Source organism: Geotrypetes seraphini, chromosome 4, assembly GCF_902459505.1.
Source record: "Geotrypetes seraphini chromosome 4, aGeoSer1.1, whole genome shotgun sequence".
NCBI lineage: Eukaryota > Metazoa > Chordata > Amphibia > Gymnophiona > Dermophiidae > Geotrypetes > Geotrypetes seraphini.
Genome location: NC_047087.1, coordinates 86,936,564 through 86,959,791, shown reverse-complemented (window position 1 = coordinate 86,959,791; position 23,228 = coordinate 86,936,564). Strand labels below are relative to the sequence as shown.

Genomic DNA, 23,228 nt, shown 5'->3' with positions numbered 1-23,228 from the left:
GCTGCTGATGCTTTGCTCCTGATGGCACAAGACAAACCTCAAGCACCACTTAACCTCTTCCCCCTGTTGGCCTATCTCCCTCCCTTCCCCTCACCTTCGTGATCGCATTTCCTTTTCAAAATCAAAACATTTTCTTTTTCAGATGCGCCCCAGCATCAACTGTTTCTCTTGCAAACGGCAAGCTTTGGGTTGAGCAGCCGCTTACAACAGTTGCCGACACTGGGCCTGTCTGAAAAAGAAAACATTTGAGTTTGAAATGGAAAGGCAACCATGAAGGTGAGGAGGAGGGAGATGGGCCAACTAGGGGAAGAAATGCCTGGACTGTGGGGCCCCCTGGAGCTGCCCTGTTTGCCATCTCCTAATAATGGCCCTGGTCAAAGCACCATACCAGTGGCAGGGCCACCTGACGTTTTCGGGCCCGAGGCACATGCCTACTGGGTCTAACCTTTAATCCGGCCCTGCATGCACCCCTTTTACTGATCAATAAAACCCTTGTACCCTCTTCCTAAACCATGTATTCACTAACAACTACTGACTGTTATATATGTCAGTTAGCTTCTAATGATGCTAACTTCCAACACGTCACTAAAATTACAGCAGTGCACAGCGACACTCAACTTAATACTACTTAAATTGTATATAATCTTGTTGATACATTACAAATGATACATACGACATTTCAAGACCCTTCTCTGCACCCCACTTGAACTCTTTCAGCACTCCTTGGGGATGTGGACACCCTTGTATTTTCAGAAACATTAAAACATGTATGTGCAATTTTCTATCCTGTCCAAGTTGCATCCCCATCCCTACCCTATAACACTTTTTGTAGTGTGACTAAAAGTATACACATTGTGCAGGTAAGCTCATTTTTAGGCAGCTGAAAATTCACATAGGAATTCTATTTACAAACCTCCCTGTTTAAACTTTTGAGATTGTATTCTTAAATAGGCAGGCATGCATTATTGTATAAAATGTTAATCCCACATATAATTAGGTTTTTTAAAATTAATTTGAAATTATCAAGTTGGAATGCACAATCATTTATTCAATATTTCATAAAACCAAATTGGATGTTGCAGAGTTTATAATGCAGTGTGCTAACATTGCTCAAGCCATTCACATTACAATTTACAAATAAAAATATTTCAGAATAGCAATTAACATCAGTTTTTAGTGTCAGCCACAGTTTCTAAGGAGGCTAAACACAAGGGGAAAAAATTATATCTGTATTTGGCATTTTCAGAATCCCAAGGAATATGAACCATAAGAAATTCTTTGCTGAACATGCTATATGCCTTGCATAAAAATAATCATTTCAGTGCTCCATTGAGAGATGAGAACATGAATGAATCTTTAATTCTCTTACTGAATATGTAACATCATTAAACTTTATCAGAGAACACTATGGTAAGCAGAATTTTCTGTCATTTGCAATAAAGTAACTTTACAGAGAACTTTGATAGTAGTGTAAATGAGCCTTGACTTCCTATCCAAGAGCCGGTGTGTAGACACTACAAACAAATTTGAGTTTCTTCACGAAACAAAAATACCACTCTTCAAATGAAAAACCTTCACCACTGTGATGAGTTAACATTTATGATGTGATCCACTTTGAACTTGTTTAGCCTCCAAAAGGTGGAAATATACATTTTCAAGTTGGAAGATATGGAATTATAAATGCTGACTATAAAACTGCACAAGGGACTGATTTCCAGTACTGAAAAGATACCTTCCATCTATTTCTTATCAAGTAAAGGGTTTATTTGTTGCTAGACATTAGAATAAAAAGGGAATGAATACCACCTCTTTCAAGAATAAGAAATCAAAACAAATTAGTATGTTTCAGATAACAAACACCTATGTCTATAAATTTAGGCCCATATTCTCTAAATGGTGCCATTGTTGGCGGCTGCCGATTGCGTGTCAATCACACGACAGCACGATTTAGAGAATCGCACTTCTGGCAAAGGCAGGCACCAGATATGTAGGCCAGGGTTTTCAAGGGCTACATTTCTGGCGTCTACCTTTGACTTAAAACACGCCCAACACCACATCCAGCATGAGCCACACCTACAGAGGAGGTGTTAGGCGCTTGTAGGCACCTCCGGAGACACAATTCCGGCACAGTTTTTTTTAGGCGTCAGTAGGCACCTTGAAATCTCTTTAAAAAGAACTCAAATTGTGATTTCCTCTTAGCTTAGGCGCCAGTAGGCCGCCTAAGTTAAGGTGACATTTATAGAATAAGGGCCTTAGCGTCTAAATGTAAGGGCCATTTGCAAGCTACGATCATAGAATACTAGCACTTATACATGAAACTGTTGCAGTTATGCACACAAGCAGGGCTGTGGAGTTGGTAGATAAATCCTTCGACTCCGACTCCTCATTTTCTGCTGAACCAGAACGTACGCAGACAAGGCTAGACTCAAATAAGGCACTGGTCTTTTACCTAAGGGCCGCCACGTGAGCGGACTGCTGGGCATGATGGACCACCGGTCTGACCCAGCAGCAGCAATTCTTATGTTCTTATGACTCCGAACTTCACACTAGTAGAAATACAACTACGCACTGGGCTTAATTCTTATATCAGAGAAGTACTTAACACATTGTTGGCGGGAAACGAGTAAACACGTTTTTTGCATACTATCACTAGAGAGCAGGAGCCAACAAAACTCAGTTTCTACAAATTAGCGCTGGGGTGCAATAAAGTGTAAACACAGCTATTCGTCAAATTCAAAATTATGCATTATCTATTGTTAGACATTAGGCGGTGAAGAGATACCTGATGATTCGTGGAATTAGGATCGGAAGGGAGTTCAAAATCATAAATAAAATAGTGGTAAATTCAGTTGTCTTTTCTTAAATTTCTTCAGTATAAAAGAGTAGTTTTTAAAAATTTTGAAATTAACCTTGAATGTTGTAATTGTTTATAACAAAATAATTTTAAAATGTGTTCAAATTATAATAAAGAAATCAATATAAGAAAAGAAACTGAAAGTTTTATTCAAAAATAAGCAATGGTTCAAAGTTACAGCTATTTTAAACGAAACACAATTTTCCGTGCACCATTTTAAAATTTTGCCCGCTTTTTGGCATAGATCAGCAAAAAATGTCTGCAAACAATGTGTTAATTATGACTATTGTTTGTGAAATGAGACATTTGAACTTGCTGTATTTTTAAAAAATAATTTAAATTTATCCAGAGTTGGTACATTTTTATCGACTCCGACTCCAGGTACCCAAATTTGTCTCCGAATCCTCAGCTCTACACACAAGTGCGAGTTGTGTGCTAAGTTATCATATAAAGTAGTTATGCAACTTGTACAGCGCATGACAAAGTGATGTGCACAGAGGGAGGTGCATGAGTGGGCCCCATATTTAAGAAGGTAACTTACAAAATATTATGTTATGCATTTAAGTGGCATATTTAGTCCTGAAGCTTTTACACTTTCCATAGAGCTGCCATAATTGGGCACATCTAAATGTAGGTTTGTTAATGCTTACGCTAGTATTCTATAATGGAAATTTTGTGTGTTGTACAATAGGCTTACAGCCTGCATAAACTGGGCACCAAAGTTTTGGCAATTCATATAGATTTGCCCACTAAGAGGTAATTTGATGAAGTTTTTCACTTATTTTACTTGTAGAAAAATGGCTTTTATACATTGCACAACTGTATACACTCATAAAAGCATGTGTAGAAAAATCACACATGTTTAACTACCCCAGGTGACGATATTCCTGGAGGTGTAGTTTGAAATGAACTTGGATGGAATTGTGATGTATGCACGTTGTTTATATAGTAAAATACACAGAATACTGTATATGTACCTGTGTATTTTAGAGCATTGTTAGAGCATGTTGTATGTGAGAATTTGCGAGCTACTGGGGCTGGTTCTGGATGCTTGTTTTATAAAGGCTTATAAGTGTCTATGTTGCCTTTATATAAAATACCAGCAATCAAAAAACACAAGAATACTCAATGCTATATCTTATAAGATGCGACGGGCAACTTTGATGGTTACGTTCAAGACAGAGTTAGAAAAGCAAGAGATTTTGAAATTATATTTTCTTAAAAAGCAGTCCTTGTTTTATGGTCAGCAGTTGAGAGTTTTTCCTGATTTTGCCAGATAGATTCAATTTCGGAGGAAACAGTTTTTACAGCTCAAGCCTAAAGTTCTTGCTGTGGGAACTTCATTCTTCCTTAAATTTCCATATAAATGCTTAATATCTTATGGAACAGATAGATTTATATTTGCAGATCCATCTCAATTAGAAATTTTTTTTTAAGATAAACCTTTACTTGAGAAGACTAATGTTGAGGATGAAGATAAAGGTGAATCATGAATTTAGGACTGTGACAGTATTTTTTTCTTTTTTATTATTACTATTTCTTGTTGCAAAGGTGCAAGACAGCCCCAATAATGTGGACTGGATCAGTACTACTAATTTTTCTCCTATATTAACTTTTTTGTTTGTATTCTGATACTCTGTTATATTGTTATTGATTTAACAAAAGAAAATAAAGATCAATAAATAAGAAATAAATCTTATAAGATGTATATGGACCATCAAATATAACAACTTCACATCATTCAAATGGGGGGGAGGGGATGTTCCTCTAATATAATCATAGGTCCCAAGTGAGTAGCAATCAAATATTCAAATAATTTATTTCTATTTCAAAACCATCATCCAGCATAAAATTAATTGAAAAACCATCACAACATGAAATCTCTGGTGAATCATCAGCAGTTGCCTGGACACGATTGACCATATTTTGTTTTTGTTTTTATACAATAGGCATCCGTTTCCAACTTTGACAACATTATAAAATTACCCCATTGCTGATTTTCTTCTACTGTTATAATATACTTCTCAAACAGAAAACTGAACCTTGCTAGCTTTGCTTGTCCCACCACTTTCTGCCTTAGTAAGAATGCCAAATATAGCACTCAGACTGTGTTCTTAATGCTGACCAATTTTATCCCTGCATTCGCAACATTCACATAATGAAAACCAGAATTTTGTGGTTCAATATACATCGATAACATTCTGAATAAGCATTAATTGGTGTGGCATAATTAAAAATGCATTTCAAAGCCAGGAAACTCAAGAAGATTGCTAGATTTCATCTATGATTCTTCGTCCCTTCCCCACCAACTTTACTCCATGTTATCAAATCTGTGCTAAAGCACTGAAATTCCAAGTACAAGAAGGTTTCAGCCCATAGATTTACAGAGGAGCAAGAAAGGTGACATACCCTGTATTTATTTATACACGTTTATATTGTGCTTCCCCATCTGGATAGCACACTTGAAGTAGTGAACCAAAGGCCACCTATGTCATACTGGTATTCACAAGTATGACCTTAAAATAAGCTATATAACGATTCAACGTAGAATAAAATGCAAAATGAAAATAGATTCTCTTGAGGTATGGTCAGTGTAACAAAAGTATTCCATTTCAAAGGTGGGCAGGTTAAAGCCTTCTTATTTCTAATAAAGATTTTATGCCGAGCACAGGATTTTTATGAGTTAGAACCTGTTAACATTAATATGTTAACTTTATGACTTTTTATTTGACTATTCATGAACCACAACAAAACCATTATGCTGATGGTTGATATGTTAGAAGGTCCCCTTGACCAATAAATTTAAATATCATACAGCTAAATGGTTTTCATAGCTTACACAATTTAATTAGTTACAGCTGCTTACAGAAAACAAAATTGGCTTCTCGTTTCTCAAGAATGTGTGTGTGAGGAAACCTTTCATTTCTTTTATATTTTAGGGCTGATCATACTTTCAAGTGTTAAAATCTTAGTGCAGTGGTTGGAAAATAAACTCTCTAATGCCTCCCTTTTTTTGCAGTTCATGAAAAATTCAAACCCTTAGATTAAGTCTGTAAACCTTCTTTGAAATGCCACACATTTTACAAACTGGACATGTTTAAAACTTTATATTAAGAAGTGAAAATACAGGAGCTTCTTAAAAAAAAAAAAAAAAAGCTTCTCTTACTTACACAGACTAAGTATGAAGCAGGTGATGGAGTTTTATGTAAAACACCCATTGCAGAGTATTTTCAAGGTGGTATGTAAGCATCTACTTTTTAAGTAGCAGATGAGAGGGTAATTTTTCTTGTCCGAAGAAAAATGCATCATATTTTTGGACTATATAAAATTGCTCTGGCAGCCCATAGATATGTTCCTGGATTTTGCAAACAACCTTTGCCACTGGCAAGCTGATTTGGGCAAACTGCCCAAATCATATGAACACCCCCCCCCCCCCCCCCCAAAAAAAAATCTTCATTACCAATTCATAGCCATCCTCAAGACTGTCAATGCCCGTTACCCACAGCACTGAATCAAAAGATGAAAATGAAAAACTCTCGAGTCAGGCAACTCATTGACTATTCTCTTTTAGAATAACCAAAAACTATTCTCTTTTAGGAAAACCAAAAACTAAACAGATCTTAATATGTCAACTGAAATTGCATTTAATTAATCTGTCAATTAGAATGGATACCAGAAAGATTATTACACCATTGTTCAAACTACAAATAGAGTCTCCAGACATCAGAAAGTCATGCTTATTTACATTTAAGCAGTTAGATTAATAAGAATTTGCTGTACAACTCTCTGATAAATGTAGATATGCTGCAGTGCCTTACCTAAAGTGCATGCCTGGCTTTTAAGTGGATCGAAAAGTTTCCTAAGTCGAAAGGCATTCTTTTGTAGACTACGAAGGCCCTTTCTACAAATCCACACTGTAACAGACTGCTTGTTCATAACACACTGAGAACGGGATCCCTCAGTTGCCAAGTTAAAACAACAAACATTCCTACTGCACAATTAGCAGTCGAGGTTACACAATATGAAATTCATCTTAAAGAGAACTGAGATAGGGGGGGACCTAAGCATTTTGGAGAAAATAAAAAGTAGGGTGGGTGCGGTCAGATGTTCGATTCTCCCTGAGAAAAAGGGGCCTAGGCTGGACTAGTGGTGAAATGCTAGCTGAAGCTTACTGGGAAAGGAGCCAACAGAACGACTTTGTTTCACCCAGCTGCCAATCTCTCCTGAAGCAGTGCACCAGACTAAACACTGACACTATTTTAACTCAAATCAGGCTTCAGCAGCTGTTTGCTTTCCGGCTCTGAGCTGTGCACCGGGGCCACGATGACTTTGCAAAGCACAAATGTTATAGCCAAGCCTGTCACTGCTAAAATATGGCCATATTTCAAAATGTCATTCAGGAGTGTTTTTTTGAAAAATTCTGTTTTCCTTTATAAACCCGATTCTGGACTTGGGGTAGAGGGGGGGAATGATGAGATTACAACCATGGGAAACAGTGTGCACTTCCATTCAAGTAACGATCCAGTAGCGAAAGGACACTGAAGAAAGAAAGACTCACGTGGAAAATGAAATGAACTTCTCCATTCTACTGTAACTGACAAAGACCCACTGTTTTTCATTGATTTTATTTGCTATATTTGTTAAAGAGCATTTAATTCCATATATACTGTTTAAGAAACAGTTAAAATAACTTAAATTAAAAAAAAATCTACTTCTCGTTTAGATTGTGATTCTCAACACCAGATATGGATGAACACTGACCTAGAATTAAGAAGAAAGGTACTGCGCATACTTGCCAACAAATTTGATGGTGGTGAGAGAAGCAGGGTGGGGAATACAAGTATGTCCTAACTCATCTGTGTGGTCAGGATTTAGTTAAGTACCTAATTGCTTATGGACAAGAGTACAATTTATTTGGACCACACTCCCTTCCATTCATAAAAAGGTTGCCTAGAGCTTCTGTAGAATAAAAATTCACTGGCCACCATTTTGTAGCTTCACCAAGGCCACAAAATGGTGGAGGGGCTAACCACAGACATTGCAAAGCTTCTCACATTTCTCGTTTCCTCCTCATGCAGGTGCACTTTAATAATGTCTTATTGCACTTCCCGTTCATTTAAAACTGGAGAGGGCACAATTAATCATTTTAGGAAAGGAGTGGCGCAGTGGTTAGAGCTACATCCTGAAGTTGGCATCCTGAAGTTGTGGGTTCAAACCCTGTGCTGCACCCTATGGTTCTGGACAAGTCACTTAATCCTTCACTGCTCCAGGTACATTAGATAGATTATGAGCTCGCCAGGACAGATAGGGAAAATTCTTGAGTACCTAAATGTAAAACCACTTAGGCTGCAAGTGGTATCTAAATACCAAAATAAATAAATTCACTAAAGGATAGAAAAGAGTTGTCAAGTTACCTAGTTCCAGAACAAGAATTTTAGCCAGTCCTGTATTTCTAACAACCCCATCTAGTACACTGATTTCAATGAGTAGAATCAAGGACCACAAATACCATACTGTTTTGGGATGTAAGTTCAAAATCATGACTGGTCAAATAGTCTTCCTCCTAGAACTTGAACCTCTGACAGACTGTAAACAAATATATATTAAAAATGCAAGGGTTGGCCAAAAAATATAGGTAAGTTAAAGTCATATTGTACGATTACTTTTTACCACTCACAAAGCAGATTTTAGCGATGAAAATGTTCAGAACTGTTTCCAAGTTAAACATAAAAGACAGGGAAAACAGAGACTAAATTGGTTAGGTGTCATTTTAAAGTAAGGAAGGCAAAGAATGTGTCTTGCAAATAGTTAGTATTTTTTTTTTTTTATTCAATTATTTAGCCCGTCCTCCCAAAGGAGCCCAGAATGGGTTACAAAAGTAGTACTGCTGAATCTAAAGCTATCTTCAGAAAGGCCCGACCTAAATTTCCAGTGCCTACCTATCATGTGAATCACTCCTACAGAAGCGCTTTAGGCCACGCCCACAGTGGCCTACTAAATTTCTTTGGAGTGTTTAAGAAAGAATGCATTTATTCTGATATTTTTCTTTTGAGGATTATTTAACCTCCAAGAACTTGTGTTTAGAATCATTCAGATTGTTATAACTCCTGATGCAGGTGGTTATGCCAAAACACAGCACCACATTGAGTCTTTCTTCCGAACTCCTACTGTTTTGGGGGATTTGTATTACGTAGGCTTAGCAGCTTATTTTCATCTTTTCTTTTTATTATAACAAACTTTGGCCCAGATTCACTAAAGATAGCGACTCAATTACTCTTGGCCGATTTTCAAACAGCGACTGATTCACTATCAAGTTTGCATGCAAATGATTTGCATGCAAACTCACCAACTCAATCGCTCAGTGAGCAATTGAGTCAGTGCAGAGCCCTGACAATAGTGACAGGAGAAACAGCCTCCTGTCACTGCTGTCAGGGCTTCTGCCGGGGGTTTATTTTCCATTTTTTTTTTAATGGCACAGATATTTTGCATGTATTACACACGCAAAATATCTGCCCTATTTAAAAAAAAGCCCCCCCGCTCAACAAAGTGCCCCCTCCCCGAACCCTAAAAAATGGCAGGAGGGTTGCTCACTCCCTCCTGCCACCAGACACTGCCCCGACAATCCACCCCAACCGCCCGTACGAATATGGCAGGAGAGATGCCCACTCCCTCCTGCCATCAGGTCACCCCCCCCATACTTTTAAGTCAGAAGCAGGAGGGGTGCTCAGTCCCTCCTGCTCCTCTGCCGGCCGCCATCAGCCAATCAGGGACTTCTTAAGGAGGACCCTAAGGAAGTCCCTGATTGGCCTAAGGCCCACATTGCTGATGGCGGAGGAACAGGAGGGACTGAGCATCACTCCTGCCCCAGACTTAAAGTTACGTGGTGGGGGGGGGGAGGGTGTTGTCCGACCCAACGGCAGGAGGGAGTGGGTATCTCTTCTGCCATATTTGCATGGGGGGGGCCAGATCGTCGGGAACAGCGGTTGGTGGTAGGAGGGAGTAGGCATCCTTCCTGCCATATTCACGCAGGAGGGGGGTTGTTGGTTGCAACGTCTGGTGGCAGGAGGGAGTGGGCATCCCTCCTGCCATTTTTTTGGATTCTGGGAGAGAGGGGCGTTTTGTCGGGGGGGGGAGCTTTTTCTTCTTGGCAGATATTTTACATGTGTAATAAACATAAAATATCAGTGCCATTAAAAAAAATGAAAAACAAAAACAGGCAGACCTGTCAGTAGCACAGTTACCTTGTATAGAACAAATGGGTAAAAAGATAATTAAACAATTTTATACTACTCCAATCTAGATACTTTTTTATAAACCCAGAACCATCAAGGTTTACTACTCTTTCCTTTCTTTTATTTCTAAATTCTATTTCTTAATTTAGAAATTCTATTTCTAAATTTAGAAATTTTATTTCTAAATTTAGAAATTTTATTTCTAAAGTGTTACAAGGGAAGTTTTAAGTGTTAACACGTAAATAATGGTATTTTATAAAAATTTAGAAATAAAGAAAGGAAAGAGTTTATAAAAAAGTATCTAGATTGGAGTAGTATAAAATTATTTAATTATCTTTTTACCCATTTGTTCTATACAAGATTTTGATGTGGGTTGGATGTTTTTTGAGGCTATTTTTCGAGACATCCTAAATAGGCAACACAGTTACCGACAGGTCAACAGCAGTTGGGTTTTAGGATCGTAAAACCCGATGCAAAATAGCCAAGCAAATGTTAGTGAATTAATCGCTTGGCTATTTTGCATGGGGGTTTTTATAAATTTGCAAGGCCAGATCGGAAAATGGGCAATCAACGGAGAGAACACGCGGTGGGCCATTTTGTGAATCAGGTCAGTTAGCAGCGATCGTCGCTAAACCAGACGATCGCTGACTTTAGTGAATCAGGGCCTTAATGTTTAAGGTTTCGTTTTTCTTTTTGGTCCTCCCATACTTCCTTTTCGGTCCTCCCATACTTCCTTTTCTTTCATTTTCTACCTTTTCAGTGGAGAAAATTAAAAATCAAAAGAGATTTTTTTTTTAAAAACCCTTATTGAGAAGAGCAGTGTTTTTCTGTGTTGTTTTAAAAAGTTGTAAATCCCTAATAACTATCTGAAGAGGAAAGATATTTGGCTTTGCCCTACAAGAAGCCATGAGTGCTATATTTTATAAGTGATTACAAAAATCTCCTAACCTCTACTGTCTCACTGGAAAATCTAGTGCCATAAGCCAGGGAATAATCTACAATGAAAAATTCAACTGCAGACGTTATAGCTATCAGGTCAAAATTAGGAAAGGTTGGCACCTGCGTTTTCATTTTATATACATACATTACTTACCAAAAACTGCTTGTAAAATCACATTCAGAGTGTCAAAGAAGCTCTTTGTAGGTCCTCCAACACTACTCCCCCAGTTACCCTGCAGAAAACAAGGCCAGAAACAAATAAAAATCAAACAAACTATAGTATACAGTAGTCTCTCTAGAATACAATTCCTTTAGAATTTAGCTTAACATATATAAGAATGTAATTCACCTGCAAACACTGAACATCTCAACAAGATTCATGTTCAGCTTGTTTTGAACTGTAAAATATGAAGACAGAGAAGTCAACAAGGCACAAGGTAAATGTAGGGGATTTTTCTGCAAGTTATTGTCCTAGTGCAGTGGTAGACAAACTCATTAGTCAAAAGAGCCAAAGATCAGCAGTACAACAATTAAGATTTCTTTTGAGAGCCAAATTTCTTTTCAAGAACCATGTTTTTAGGAGTTGGTTTAAACTAGCTACTAACATTAAATAAAACCAGATATAATAATAATAATTTTATTTATTGACAAAAAAAATCTTTTTCTACCTTTTGTCGTTTCTACTTTAGTCATCTTGTCTTCACTCACTTCTTTCTAGCGAGCATCTGTCCTCTCTCTGTCTTCCATGCAGCATCAGCCCCTTCCATGTCTGCCCTCTCTGTCTGTCCCTGCCATCCACTGTCCATCTTCTCCCCATTCCATATGGCATCTTCCTTCTTTCTATGCTCCTTCCATAAACTGTATCTTGTGCCCCTTCTCTCCTTTGTACATGATTCATTTCAGCACTGCCACCTCTCCATTTTTCTCTGTCACCACCCCTTTCCCTATGATCTGGCATCTCTCTCTTCTCCTTTCCTTCCCACCCCACGGTCTGGCATCTGTCTCCTTCCCTTCCCCGATTCCCTGACATCTCTCCCTCCCCATCCATGCTCTGATATATCCTCCTTCCTTTTCCCTTGGTCTGGCATACCTCCCTCCTTCCCTCTATGTCTTGACATACCTCCCTCCCTCTCTTCCCCCCATGCCCTGCCATCTCTTCCTCCCTCCCTTTCTTCCCTCCATGACCTGGCATCTCTTCCTCCCTTCCCTCCATGACCTGGCATCTCTTCCTCCCTCCCTCTCTTCCCTCCATGACCTGGCATCTCTTCCTCCCTCCCTCTCTTCCCTCCATGCCCTGGCATCTCTTCCTCCCTCCCTCTCTTCCCTCCATGCCCTGGCATCTCCTTTTATTCCTTCCTTTCTCTCCAGTTGGATGCAGCAATTCTCTCCCCCTCTGCTCCCTTTCTTCCTTCTATCACCCCGTCCCCGGTCAGCAGTGCAGCCCCTAAGCGATGCTCCAAGGCCTGGTGTCATGTACTTCTTCAGGCAGCAGCATTCACAATTTGCTGCTGTTGCCAGCTTAGGGCCTTCTTCTCTGTTGGGTCTTGCCTTAATGGAAACAGAAAGTAAGCAGGATTCAGCAGAGAGGGAGACTCGAAGCCAGCAACAGCAGCTAATTGTAAACACTGTTGCTGCCCAAAGAAGTTAAAGATGCCAGGCCTTGGATCACCCAGGGCAGACCGCTTCTCTCCCTGTAGCCGGGGCCCCTCTGAAAAGGAACATTTAGCTCTCCCTCTCATGCGAACCCCGCCAACCCACCGCGAGACGACCGTCAAACCTCCCTCCAGCACTCGTCGGCAGCCGCAGCACTCTAAACAGGATGCTTTGCAGTTTGTGGCCTTCTGCAAGTGATTGCCTCTGCTGCATCACTGATGATGTCATCAGTGACGCTGCAGAGAGAATGACCAGCAGGCCGTGAACTGCGAAACAGCCTGTTTAGAATGCTGCGGCTGCCGACGAGTGCTGGAGGGAGTTTTGTCGGTCTTCTCGCGTTGGGAGGGTCGACGGGGAGGGCCCGGGACGATGATGCTGGGGAAGGGCCCTGGACAATGACGCTAGGAGGGGCCGGGCAATGACTCTGCTGCGAATTAAGGTGAGGGAGATGTCTAAACGGCCCTAAAGCACTTGACCATTTTGGGCCCTATCCTTTAATCCGGCTCTGATGGAGCCGTTCTCACAAACTGCCAGCGGATGCCCCGAAGCTTTCCCTCTGCGGCGATCTGCCCGGTCAGAAACGGGAAGTTGCTGCAGAGGGAAAACTTCGGGGCAGCCACCGGCAGCTTGTGAGAACAGTTGCTGTGTCGGGGCCCTTCTGTGCAGGAAAATTTTGGCTACTGGCAGAGCCGCACACAAGTGGCTAAAGAGGCGCATGCGATTTGCCGACCACTGTCCTAGTGGATAGGATAATCTAGCACTGGGGAAATACAGTAAAAGAGGGGGGGGGGAAGAGGTCATCATTTTATTTTTGACCTAGTAGTTTCCTCCTGATCCTTTACACTTCCAGCTCAGTTGGGGATCCTTGCAAACTCAATGAGTCCACTCATACCAGTGCCAGACCTTGGCTGGGGGCCATGCATCAGGGCAACTTCTGGAGATATGCACAATCAATTGCTCTAAATTTGGCCACTAGGTGTCACAACTGTGTAATGACCAACTCTATTTTTCTCCTCCCCCAGGTGCTCTAAAAGCTACTTCCCCAGCCCTGAACAAACAGAGTGGATGATTGGAATCAGGAGCTGAATTCAGAGATGCACAACAGTACCCCTAAGTCACCAAGCTGGCTGTAAGTGACTTTCTAATAAATCTGCAGGGTTTTTTTTCACTTTCAAAATCATTTGGGGTATGTGAATATTGTATCTGTGGCCCAAAGCACATAAGTAATAGGCTTTCTATATATAGTTATTAACATATACATCCACTTAAGAAAAAGTTTCTATGCATACAAATCTGCACATGTATACACTTTAGTCACTGGTGAATTCAGAATTACTGCTCAGGCATATGTTTATTGAGGCTAATATTCAACTAGCGGTGGGCAGCATGCTTAAAGGCTGCTGCTGGTGCTGAACCTGGAAATTCAATCCTACACCACATCCGGTGATTAGCATTGAATCCCCACTTATTTCTGGCCACCAGAATGCAACCAATTAAGCTGATATACAGCACTAACCAGTTAAGTTCCTAGCGGTTAAAGGCAGGACTGCTATTTATACAATCCAATTTAATCACTAATCCTAGCGCTGAATATCAGCGCTAACCTGCTATATCGTGTGATACTGCCATGCATTAACCGTGAATATTCAGCAGAGATAACTGACTATCTGCCACTGAATATTCACAGATAGCTGATTAAATGCTAATTAAGAGGACAGTGGTGGTTGCTGGTCCATTAAATAGTGCTGAGTATCAGGGGATTTCAATATTGCCCACTCATTATACCAAGCAAGTAGATTTGATTCTGCTGCCCCTCTTTCCCGAAGTTTACACTAGCCTATTTAAGTTGGGATGCTTACCATATATACACGAATATAAACAGAGGTAACCTTTCCCCCCAAAAAAAAAAGGTCGACTTGAATATAAACTGGGGAGGTTAATATTCCAGTGCAGTGCCTTTTCTTTCCCTGCCTAGCTCTGCACCCAGCCCCCCTCCTCTCTAGTTCTGTACCCTGTTCCCCCTCCTTCCTGATGCCTTGTAGGCTTCTACCAGATCTGCCTAAGTCCTGGTGGTTCAGCAGTGGTCCGGTAAAGCAGGGATCCCTCCTGCCTCTTGTCCCAGCTGATTCTAAGAATTATTATCTCTCTCCCGCATCCCCTACGTACCTTTAGAATTCCTGGTGGTCCAGCGGTGAACCGTGGTAGAAGTGACCTTCCTTCACTCGTGCCCGTATAGAGCCGTTAGCTGATTGGCTGGCATGAATTCTCATGGTCCCGTGAGAATTCACGGCAGCCAATCAGCTAGCAGCTCTGCACGGGCAGGAGTGAAGGAAAGTCGCTCCTGCCGTGGTTCACTGCTGGACCACCAGGGATTCTAAAGGTAAGCAGGAGAGGCTGGAGGGAGGTAAAAATTCTTAGAATTGGCTGGGACAGGAGGGACCCCTGCTCTCCTTGCCCACCACTGGACCAGCAGGGATTTAAAAAGGTACACCGGGGTTGGGGAGGGAGATAAAAGTTATTAGAGTCGACCAGGACAGGAGACTGACTTCTTCAGAAAGAATCTTAAGACCCATCTTTTTTCTTTGGACCTATAATGAAATTTCAGGAGCCTACCTCCTTATCCTTCATTCAATGTTCATGTCCTATTCTTAGTCTTTTGTAAACCGCATTGAATCCTAGCTGAAATTTACCATATAGAAGAAAAATCTATGGTATGGTATGGACCACCAGGTCTCATGGCAGGTCCGTGGAGGCAGGTCAGCACTAACCCGAATATAAACTGAAACTCCTATTTTAGGATCATATTTTGGCCCAAAAATCTATTTATATTCAAGTATATAGGGTAATTTCTAAATTACTGTTCTGGGTGTCATTATAGACTCAACACTTTCATTGAGTGACCATCTTAATTCTCTGGCAAAAAAATGTTTTTTTAGTCTCTTTATGTTGAGGAAAGTGAGATCTTGTTTCCATCAACATTTTGTTGTCCTTGTTCAATCAATCATCCTTTTGAGGCTGGATTATTGTAATTCGGTCTATTTAAGCTTGACCAAGAAAAGCTTTCAAAGACTTCAACTGAACCAGAATACCACGGCTAGGCTGATCTTTGCAAAAAACATGTCTCTCCACTTCTGCAAAAACCTCATTGGCTTCCAATAATTTCCAGGGTTTATTGTCCTTTCCCAGTGTCGAAAGGCGTCACCTACATTGGCAGGGCAGGATTAATTTGTCGAGGGCCCCTAGGCACACAAGTACACTGGGCCCCCCTGCCCTGCCCCACCCCACCATGCGCCCAGGCAGAAAGAGGAAGCTGCGTCAGAGGGAAGCTTTGGGCAAGCAGCACCGCTTGCACAATTATAGTTCCTGTTGCCTTTCTTACCCGCGTTGCTTGCTTGTCTTACTTTCCGTAGATGGGGGGGGGGCCGCGTTGCCAATTGGGGTGGCCCGCGTTGCCAATCGATGCTGGAGGGACCCATCGCCGTTTGGAAAAAACAATATTGATACCCTCCATCATCGGGCCCCCTGACCATTTCGGGCCCTAGGCACATGCCTACTTGGCCTATTGGTTAATCCTGCCCTGTACATTGGCAAATTAGGGAAGTCTCTACTTTTCAAAATTACCGAGTTGTGGAATAATTTTCCTAGTCAACTGCGAGATCTGGGCTCTTTCCAACCATTTCGAAAACATCTGAAAACTTGGCTATTTTCATAGTTGTAAATTCCGCCCCTCTTCATACTATTCCAATTCCATATTGTTATCTGTTCTCTTTTCTAATTTCTTGTAAACCGTGCTAAGCTTTACTGTTATAGAGAAGATGCGGTATATAAGCCTAAGGTTTAGTTTAGTTTATATGGCACAGCATCTTCTTATGTGTCCAATGATTTTATTCTTGCCTACTGAACATTCTTCCTGAACGAAAAACCAGTTACAATTATATTTTCCTAGTGCAAAGTTACAAAGCAAAATCTCACACTCCTTGGTTTTTATTTATCAATCAGTTCTATTTCAGAATGTTCTGCTCTCTGATGTAAGAAATCAATCCAATTACTTTTAAGGCAACAGCTTAAAACTTGTTTCAGAAATATTTAAAATTGTGAAAACAGATTGAAGTGACGGGCCTGTTTTTATAATCATTTTATACTATGATTTTACATCTTAGTTATTGTATTATAATCTGCCTTGAACCTTTGAGGTACAGGCAGAATATAAGAATTTACACTGTACTGTATTGCAGTGGAAAAATAACTAGAACTGGAGATAAATGGCCAAACCTGACAGATCTATTACAACCTGCAGTCAAAAGCATTTCCCGCAATATGCAACTGGTCCATGGCATCTCAGTAAAGCTCAGAGCAAATTTTGCCCTCCCTTCATTCTCATCAAAAATGTTCCTATCGAATGCAAAAATGGAAACATGCTAAAATACACATGTTTTGCAATTTCTATTAAGGCGAGATGCCTAGAAACTAGTCAGTCACTAGTATAATCTATTCCTGCCTAGAAACTGTGTAATCTTGATTTTACAGCTAGTTTCAGTATTTGTTTGCCAACTGTCTTGCAAACATTCCTCAACTCCTAATATGTGATGGTGTTGAAGAATGTTGGAAAACTAGCCATCCTTGTATGAAAATAGAACTTTTGAATCAGGAATAAATTATACTAGTGACTGGCTAGTGCCTAGAAACTAGCCAGTCACTAGCCAGCCTTGTATGAAAATAGAACTTTTGGATCAGGAATAGATTATACTTTCCTGTAAATAAAACCTGTTGATTATAACCAGTTCCAAAATGGTTAAAGGACACAAACAGAGAAAGCAACACCTTGGATAATTAACAAGAATAATGCTTGAAACTCAAAAGAAGATAAGAAAACATTCTGAAATTTCTAAATCAAATGAATTTTACAGCAATGTTCCCTCTAAGCGGAGCGGCTGCGCAGCCACGCAGCTTGCTTCATACCGCAGTGCACCAGTTGCTGATTGCTGCTCACCATCAAGCTCTAGCTCTGTCTCTCTGATTGGTAGATATGCGGAACTCTCATCTCTGCACATCTACCAATCAGAGACACAGAGCTGGAGCTTGATGGCCAATCAGAAGTTCCTTGCATGTCATCCAAGGCCCCATTTTTCCAGTAGCGCGCCTCGGCTGTGACCTCCCATAAAAAATCCCGTTAGACTTTCCCTGCTGCAATAGCCAAGCCCAGGTAAGAAAACATATTGCAGCCAACTTTCTTCCTGCCTTCCATCGTTCTCCCCCTGCATTCTTCCCCCAAGGCCTAAGCCAGTCTTCAGTCCTGCAGCCAGCGGCAGCCCTGCTAAAAGCAGTCTATGGCCTACACTAGATCTTTCCCCCTAAACCGGACCATCCCTTTTTGAGGGAAAGGACCAGTGTAGACCGCAGGCAGCTTTTCAGCAGGGCTACTGCTGGCTGCAGGGCCAAAGACTGGCTTAATGGTAAGCCACGGGGGAGAGGGTGTAAGGAAGCGGTGATGCTGGGCCATACTGAGAGGCAAGGAAGGAAGGAAATAATAGGGTTGGGAGTTGGGACAGAGAGAGAAATGGACAGCATGGGGGCAGAAGCTAGTGGATGCGAGTTGGGTGGGACACAGAGGGCAGAAGCTGGTGGAAACGCTTTGTATGTGGGGGTGGGGTAGGGGAGAGAGAGGGACAGAAGCTGGTGGATGTGAGGTAAGTGGGACAGAAAGGGCAGAAACTGGTGGCAATGGTTTGGGATGGGGAGAGAGGGGCAGATTTTATATAAGATGTGGAAAGACAGATTCTAGATAGAACAGGGGAGTAAGAGGTCAGATGTTGGGGGTAGGGTACAGGAAGGAGGGAGATGATGGAACTAGGGGCATGAAAAGGGAGATGCTGTATGGAAAGTGAGTGGGATAAAGGGGACATACGTTGTATGGAAGGGAAGAGGTACAAAGAGTAGGGAAATATTGATGAAAGGGGAGATGCTGGATGGAAAGTGGAGGGGAAAAGCTGTAGAGAAGGAGGAAGACAGAAGCCTGAATGAAAGAAGGGAGAAACAGGAAGAAGATGATAGAAAGGAAAAGGGGGACTCTAAGTAAGGGGGAAGAGACAGAGGAATGAGATACTGATGGAAGGGGTGAGAATGTGTGGAAATGCTGGATGGAAAAGGGGATAAAAATGAGCAGATATTTGGGGGGAGAGAAAGCAAGGAAGGAGATAATGATGGAAGGGGAAAGAAAGAGCAGATATAGGGGGCAAACACTGAATAAAAGGGGAAGAGAAAGAGGGCAGAGTTAGTGAAAAACTGGGAATAAGGGGAAGTAAAATAGGAGAAAGAGATGGAAAGCTGGCAGTAGTAGACCATAAAAAAAGAGGGAACTTAACTAGATAATAAAACTGAGTTAAATCTGAACATAGAGGTAGAAAAAAAATTTGAAGAAAACAGAAAGGAAAGTTAGGAGAGAAAAATTCTGGCAAGAGATTTAAGACAGAGAAAAGCATAAATCAGAGAAGTAAATGGTAGAAAAAATAATTTTATTTTTTAATTCAGGATAAAGTACATAAAGTGGTATCCATGTTTTTAAAGGTTAATAAATAGAAAATGGAATTAAGAAGATATCCTTTCATTGAACATTTTTGACCAACTGTCAGAGACCAAAACCTCTTTTCTCAGGACAGGACAGCTTACTGTCTTGACCTGGGGAAGGTGGTGTTAGCCTTTCAGAGCTAACTGAGAAATGTTTTTAAGTTCTTTCAATCAAATATCATTTTATTTTCCATTTTTTTAATTTATATTTGTAATTCTTAATTTGTAATGTGTATAATACTATCAGGGTAATGTAATGGAACATTTTTGCTCACATCAACTCAGTCCTTTGCTCACAAAAAAAGTTTTTGATTACATGAACTTGGTCCTTAGAGGGAACATTGGTTTATAGCAGTGGTCTCAAACTCACGGCCCGGGGGCCACTTGCAGCCCACCAGATACTATTTTGAGGCCCTCGGTATGTTTATCATAATCACAAAAGTAAAATAAAACAGTTTCTTGATCATATGTCTCTTTAGCTATAAATTATAATATTATTATTAAGACTTAGGGCTTCTTTTACGAAGGTGCGCTAGCGGTTTTAGCGCATGCTATAGTGCGCTATAGTGTGCGCTAGCTGATAATCTACCGCCTACTCAAAACAAGGCGGTAGCAGCTAGCGCGCGCTATTCTGCGCGTTAAGACCCTAGCGCACCTTCTTAAAAGGAGCCCTTAGCCAAAAGGAAAGATTTATAAACTATAAAGAGTTTTACCTCATGCAAAATTGTCATTTCTTTAATAAGACATTAACTATATTTTCTGAGGCCCTCCAAGTACCTATAGATCCAAAATGTGGCCCTGCAAAGGGTTTGAGTTTGAGACCACTGGTTTATAGCATTTTTCATTCAACAAGAATCTCAACAACTAGAAAACAGAACAGGCACAAAAGCTTCCTCATCATATGGTACACTCTGGGCTCCTTTTACTAAGCTGCTTTAGGGCTTTAACACGTGGAATAGTGTGTGATAAATTGCTGCGCGCGCTAGACCTTAACGCCAGCATTGAGCTGGCGTTAGTTCTAGCTGTGTAGCGTGGGTTTAGCGTGTGCTAAAAACGCTAACACATCTTAGTAAAAGGAGTCCTCTGTGTTGGTTATCTAGTGTCGAGAAAAGTGGTATGTAAAGCAGATAGTAGAAACTGTGAGTCACTGCTCCCCGCATCTGAAGCACCACTGATGGAATTAACCATAATGATTGCAAGGTGATACAGCTCTGTGAAAAAGTGTGCGACTGTTGAGTGACTTAACTGCCATTAGTAATCACCCTCTATTGCCTGTGCCATCTGTGCTGTACTGCTAAATGTACACCCGTACCAAAATAAAACATGTATAAGATTCGCTGTCTTCTCTTTCAGAAATTAAAAAAAACAGGCAAAACACTCTTCTGTCAACTTGCTTCCACTCTTCACCAGATGGTGCTTATGGTAAACAAAAAGCTGTCAAAATAATCAATGTATATGGCTATACCTCCACCCCCAAATACTTATTAGCAGTTATGTCAACCAGGAGAGCCATGGGGAAATTACCATTTTAATTTATGATAAAGAAAGTCACAGACCTTAATAGAAATGCAAGGTATGAAGATTTTGCCTGGATCTCTAATACTGTATTTTCTCCTTCCTTTACAAAGCCGAATTAGCATTTTTAGCGCCGCCCGCGTCAGTAACAGCTCAGATGCTCATAGTAATTCTATGAGCGTCGTTAGCTGTTCCCACAGCAGCTGGCGCTAAAAATGCTAGTGCGGCTTTGTAAAGGAGGAGGGTTTATTACTACTTGCAGCTAGGATGAGTTTTTATGTGCTGCGCCTTCTGAGTGCATTCTCAACATAGCCTGTGTAATCTTGTATCTTTGATTTTATTTTACAGCTAGTTTCAGTATATGTTTGCCAACTGTCTTGCAGACATTCTTCAACTCCTAACATGTGATGGTGTTGAAGAATATTGGAAAACTTGATATGATCTGATGAATTCTGGCACATATTTTGCCAAGGTTGTAAGCTATATATGAGGTCTGTTCAAAAACTTCCAGGACTAATTTTATAAAAATTTATTAAGCAGTCCTACAACTTATTCCATTGGGTCCCCTTCAGATTACTCCCCCTTCCCTACATATACACCTTTACTAATGTTGTTTCCACTTCTAGAAACAGTCCTTAAATGCATCTTCAGGAATCGTCAAAAATTACTGCGTCAAATTTTTCTTGATGTCTTCAATGGTGTCGAATTGCTTTCCTTTCAGCGTGGATTTAAGTTTAGGTAACAAGAAGACGTCAGCAAGGGCCAAGTCAGGAGAAGAAATGTCATTGTGTTTTTTGCGCAAAATTCAGGAATTTTGATACATTCAAAACATCTTCCACGACTCATGACATGTTCCCCATAAGCCACTTTCAACATTTCATCAGTTTCTGTAGCGGACTTACCCAATTTAAAACATAACTTCACACTGTAGCGCTGCTCATTGAGGTTGCACATGATGAAAAATAGCCGATCACAAAAACACACTTTCACAAAAACTGCTGTAGCTCTGAGACGAAAACAGATATCAACAAATGGAAAAAGGAGGTTACTCGTGAGGTTTCAAGCTACTCAACGTCACCTAGCACATCTGAAAAGAACATCCTTTTGCACACAATTCAAACTGTCCTGAAACTATTTGAACAGACCTCGTATATGACTTTCTGGAAAAGTTCATCCTCTTAGGATTTGGAAATATTTCCCAAAGCACAAATCTACTGAACTATGCAATATTTGGTTCTCAAGTGGTCCTTATGGGCTGTTCTTCATATACAGGGCAACAGAATAGTTGAAGACAAGAATCTTGTGTTTTTGAAAAATTTATTGATACCAACAAAGAAGTACAGTGAACTTTCACTCAACTACAGATGTTTGTGGCATAAAAGATCTGGACTCAACACAGCTGTTTTGGTGGTGATGCCTGCATCAAGAGTTACTCAGTCCAATATCGTTGTCAAGCAATTATATTGTAGCAAGCCTCCACTTCGGGCCATGTGTCGGCGTCTATGCTGTCATTGCTGAACGCAATCAAACCATGTGTTGAATCTGTTTTCAAAAACAGAAGGATCTTTGCCTTTTGATTTTGACAATATCTCCTCATTATTCTGTTTCTCAGAAGAGTTTTCCTTCTTCTTTACTGACTTCTCTTTCTGTCCTTCACGAGGGCATATGTTTTTTAATATGTTTTTTTTACTATGTTCATTTCATAATAATTATCTGAATACCTTTGTTTTTTCAACTGGTTTACTCTTTGATGGTTTATTACAGTGTGATTGTACATAAGTGCTTCTATTACATATTTTTGGCTCATTTACATTAGTTCCCTGTATAGATCGTATCTAAGTAGATTTGTCCCTTTAAATTTATGTTGTCACGTTTATCTCGTGTCTTCTTTTTTACACTCACTTACTCTTTTGAATGTATGCGTGGGTTTTTGTTTTTGTTTTTTTTTGCATTTTTCAGTTATATACTCTGTATTTTTGGTATCTTGTTTCATCTACAGGATGTCCCTTTTGACCGTATTTCTCTATTTTGTGCTCTGCATAGCAGGTCAATCTTTTCAATTTAGTTTGACATTTTTACGTTCCTCTCCATCGGTTCTTGGCTCCTCCCTCTCCCTTTGCAGAGTTATTTACAACATTCCACACATGTGCGGTTGTTATACTTTTTGACGCGTTCCAGCCACTGAAGATGCTGTCACGGTAAACTGCTAATTTTTTAGATCGCCCATTTTATTTATTTTTATATTTTTCTTTCAATTCTCTTGCAAGGTCCATATATTGTTTCTATTTCATGTCTTCTAGCCTGGATTAATTATTTGGTGACGATTTCATTTATCTATCACAGGTTTCTAAAATAGCGTTTGAGTGTTTCCTTCTGTCTAGTAATTATAGCCCTGTAAGGTTTTTTTGCCAGCCGCTCCTGTTGACTTGGTCTCTTTCTGTTTGTACCTCCTTCATGTGCTTCCAATAGTT

At 40.3% G+C, this 23,228-nt stretch overlaps 1 long non-coding RNA gene across 7 annotated transcripts in view; it reads right to left on the bottom strand.

Annotated features, from left to right (window-relative positions):
• Positions 1-23,228, bottom strand: part of LOC117359550 — a 449,501-nt gene that overhangs the window by 225,941 nt on the left and 200,332 nt on the right. For 5 of the 7 annotated variants that reach the window (XR_004539260.1, XR_004539258.1, XR_004539262.1 and 2 more), the window contains one exon: positions 11,180-11,258. This is a non-coding gene — a long non-coding RNA (uncharacterized LOC117359550). Of the gene's footprint in view, positions 1-11,179; positions 11,259-11,374; positions 11,424-23,228 lie in introns of all 7 variants that reach the window. The other 2 variants (XR_004539261.1, XR_004539263.1) reach the window with 1 other exon arrangement.